This window comes from Eucyclogobius newberryi, unplaced genomic scaffold, assembly GCF_026437365.1.
Source record: "Eucyclogobius newberryi isolate DKJ021-1_F unplaced genomic scaffold, fEucNew1.0.hap1 SCAF_3, whole genome shotgun sequence".
NCBI classification, from domain to species: domain Eukaryota; kingdom Metazoa; phylum Chordata; class Actinopteri; order Gobiiformes; family Gobiidae; genus Eucyclogobius; species Eucyclogobius newberryi.
The window spans coordinates 42,706,580-42,711,411 of NW_027315945.1; positions in this window are offsets into that span (position 1 = coordinate 42,706,580).

Below are 4,832 nucleotides of genomic sequence, written 5' to 3' on the forward strand. Positions count from 1 at the left end.
TCCAATGTCCCATATTCCATGTCCCATGTTCAATGTCCCATGGAACATGTCCCATTTTTAATGTTCCATGTCCCATGTTTCATGTCCCATGTCCCATGTTCCATGTCCCATGTTCCATGTTCCATGTCCCATGTCCCATGTCCCATGTCCCATGTCCCATGTTCCATGTTCCATGTGCCATGTTCCATGTTCCATGTCCCATGTTTCATGTCGCATGTCCCATGTCCCATGTTCCATGTTCATTGTTCCATGTCCCATGTTCCATGTCCCATATCCCATGTCCCATGTCCCATGTTCCATGTCCCATGTCCCATGTTCAATATCCCATGTTCCATGTTTCATGTCCCATGTCCCATGTTCCATGTCCCATGGAACATGTCCCATGTTTCATGTTCCATGTTCCATGTGCCATGTCCCATGTTCCATGTTCCATGTCCCATGTTTCATGTTCCATGTCCACTGTCCCATGTTCCATGTTCCATGTTCCATGTCCCATGTCCCATGTCCCATGTTCCATGTCCCATGTCCCATGTTCCATGTTTCATGTTTCATGTTTCATGTTCCATGTCCCATGTTCCATGTCCCATATCCCAATTTTCATGTTCCATGTCCACTGTCCCATGTTCCATGTGCCATGTCCCATGTTTCATGTCCCATTTCCCATGGAACATGTCCCATGTTTCATGTTCCATGTTCCATGTCCCATGTCCCATGTTCCATGTTCCATGTTCCATGTCCCATGTTCCATGTCCCATGTCCCATGTTCAATGTCCCATGGAACATATCCCATGTTTCATGTCCCATGTCCCATGTTACATGTCCCATGTCCCATGTCCCATGTCCCATGTTACATGTCCCATGTCCCATGTCCCATGTCCCATGTTTCATGTTCCATGTTCCATGTCCCATGGTCCATGTCCCATGTTCCATATTCCGTATTCCATGTCCCATGTCCCATGTCCCATGTCCCATGTTTCATGTTCCATGTCCACTGTCCAATGTTCCATGTTCCATGTCCCATATCCCATGTCCCATGTTTCATGTCGCATGTCCCATGTCCCATGTTCCATGTTCATTATTCCATGTCCCATGTTCCATGTCCCATATCCCATGTCCCATGTCCCATGTCCCATGTTCCATGTCCCATGTCCCATGTTCAATATCCCATGTTCCATGTCCCATGTTTCATGTCCCATGTCCCATGTTCCATGTCCCATGTTCCATGTACCATGTCCACTGTCCCATGTTCCATGTTCCATGTCCCATGTGCCATGTCCCATGTTCCATGTTCCATGTCCCATGTTTCATGTTTCATGTTCCATGTCCACTGTCCCATGTTCCATGTTCCATGTCCCATGTCCCATGTTCCATGTTTCATGTTTCATGTTCCATGTCCCATGTACCATGTCCCATGTTCCATGTCCCATATCCCATGTTTCATGTTCCATGTCCACTGTCCCATGTTCCATGTGCCATGTCCCATGTCCCATGTTCCATGTTCCATGTTCCATGTCCCATGTCCCATGTCCCATGTCCCATGTTCCATGTCCGATGTCCCATGTCCCATGTTCCATGTCCCATGTTCCATGTCCCATGTTCCATGTCCCATGTTCCATCCATGTTCCATGTCCCATGTCCCATGTTCCATGTCCTATGTCCCATGTCCCATGTCCCATGTTTCATGTCCCATGTCCCATGTCCCATGTCCCATGTTTCATGTTCCATGTCCCATGTCCCATGTTCCATGTCCCATGTCCCATGTTCAATGTCCCATGGAACATGTCCCATGTTTCATGTCCCATGTCCCATGTTTCATGTTCCATGTTCCATGTCCCATGTCCCATGTTCCATGTTCCATGTTCCATGTTCCATGTTCCATGTCCCATAACCCATGTTTCATGTTCCATGTCCACTGTCCCATGTCCCATGTTCCATGTCCCATGTCCCATGTCCCATGTTCCATGTCCCATGTCCCATGTCCAATGTTCCATGTTCCATGTTCCATGTTCCATGTTTCATGTTCCATGTCCAATGTCCCATATTCCATGTCCCATGTTCAATGTCCCATGGAACATGTCCCATTTTTAATGTTCCATGTCCCATGTTTCATGTCCCATGTCCCATGTTCCATGTCCCATGTTCCATGTTCCATGTCCCATGTCCCATGTCCCATGTCCCATGTTCCATGTCCCATGTCCCATGTTCCATGTTCCATGTGCCATGTTCCATGTTCCATGTGCCATGTTCCATGTTCCATGTCCCATGTTTCATGTCCCATGTCCCATGTCCCATGTCCCATGTCCCATGTCCCATGTCCCATGTCCCATGTTCCATGTCCCATGTCCCATGTCCCATGTTCCATGTTCCATGTGCCATGTGCCATGTTCCATGTCCCATGTTTCATGTCGCATGTCCCATGTCCCATGTTCCATGTTCATTGTTCCATGTCCCATGTTCCATGTCCCATATCCCATGTCCCATGTCCCATGTTCCATGTCCCATGTCCCATGTTCAATATCCCATGTTCCATGTTTCATGTCCCATGTCCCATGTTCCATGTCCCATGGAACATGTCCCATGTTTCATGTTCCATGTTCCATGTGCCATACCCATGTTCCATGTTCCATGTCCCATGTTTCATGTTCCATGTCCACTGTCCCATGTTCCATGTTCCATGTTCCATGTCCCATGTCCCATGTCCCATGTTCCATGTCCCATGTCCCATGTTCCATGTTTCATGTTTCATGTTCCATGTCCCATGTTCCATGTCCCATATCCCAATTTTCATGTTCCATGTCCACTGTCCCATGTTCCATGTGCCATGTCCCATGTCCCATGTTCCATGTTCCATGTTCCATGTCCCATGTCCCATGTCCCATGTTCCATGTCCGATGTCCCATGTCCCATGTTCCATGTCCCATGTTCCATGTCCCATGTCCCATGTTCCATGTCCTATGTCCCATGTCCCATGTCCCATGTTTCATGTCCCATGTCCCATGTCCCATGTCCCATGTCCCATGTCCCATGTCCCATGTTTCATGTTCCATGTCCCATGTTCCATGTCCCATGTCCCATGTCCCATGTCCCATGTTCAATGTCCCATGTTTCATGTTCCATGTCCCATGTCCCATGTTCCATGTCCCATGTTCAATGTCCCATGTTTCATGTCCCATGTCCCATGTCCCATGTCCCATGTGCCATGTCCCATGTTCCATGTCCCATGTCCCATGTCCCATGTTTCATGTTCCATGTCCACTGTCCCATGTTCCATGTTCCATGTCCCATGTCCCATGTCCCATGTTCCATGTCCCATGTTTCATGTCCCATGGAACATGTCCCATGTTTCATGTTCCATGTTCCATGTCCCATGTCCCATGTTCCATGTTCCATGTTCCATGTCCCATGTCCCATGTTCAATGTCCCATGGAACATATCCCATGTTTCATGTCCCATGTCCCATGTTACATGTCCCATGTCCCATGTCCCATGTCCCATGTTACATGTCCCATGTCCCATGTCCCATGTTTCATGTTCCATGTTCCATGTCCCATGGTCCATGTCCCATGTTCCATATTCCATATTCCATGTCCCATGTCCCATGTTTCATGTTCCATGTCCACTGTCCAATGTTCCATGTTCCATGTCCCATATCCCATGTCCCATGTTTCATGTCGCATGTCCCATGTCCCATGTTCCATGTTCATTGTTCCATGTCCCATGTTCCATGTCCCATATCCCATGTCCCATGTTCCATGTTCCATGTCCACTGTCCCATGTTCCATGTTCCATGTCCCATGTGCCATGTCCCATGTTCCATGTCCCATGTTTCATGTTCCATGTCCACTGTCCCATGTTCCATGTTCCATGTTCCATGTCCCATGTCCCATGTCCCATGTTCCATGTCCCATGTCCCATGTTCCATGTTTCATGTTTCATGTTCCATGTCCCATGTTCCATGTCCCATATCCCATGTTTCATGTTCCATGTCCACTGTCCCATGTTCCATGTGCCATGTCCCATGTCCCATGTCCCATGTTCCATGTTCCATGTTCCATGTCCCATGTCCCATGTTCCATGTCCGATGTCCCATGTCCCATGTTCCATGTCCCATGTTCCATGTCCCATGTTCCATCCATGTTCCATGTCCCATGTCCCATGTTCCATGTCCTATGTCCCATGTCCCATGCCCCATGTTTCATGTCCCATGTCCCATGTCCCATGTTTCATGTTCCATGTCCCATGTCCCATGTTCCATGTCCCATGTCCCATGTCCCATGTCCCATGTTCAATGTCCCATGTTTCATGTTCCATGTCCAATGTCCCATGTTCCATGTCCCATGTCCCATGTTCAATGTCCCATGTTTCATGTCCCATGTCCCATGTCCCATGTCCCATGTCCCATGTGCCATGTCCCATGTTCCATGTCCCATGTCCCATGTCCCATGTTTCATGTTCCATGTCCACTGTCCCATGTTCCATGTTCCATGTCCCATGTCCCATGTTCCATGTCCCATGTCCCATGTTCAATGTCCCATGGAACATGTCCCATGTTTCATGTCCCATGTTTCATGTTCCATGTCCCATGTCCCATGTTCCATGTTCCATGTTCCATGTCCCATAACCCATGTTTCATGTTCCATGTCCACTGTCCCATGTTCCATGTTCCATGTCCCATGTCCCATGTCCCATGTTTCATTTTCCATGTCGACTGTCCCATGTTCCATGTTCCATGTCCCATGTCCAATGTCCCATGTTCCATGTCCCATGTCCCATGTCCAATGTCCCATGTTCCATGTCCCATGTCCCATGTCCCATATCCCATGTCCCATATC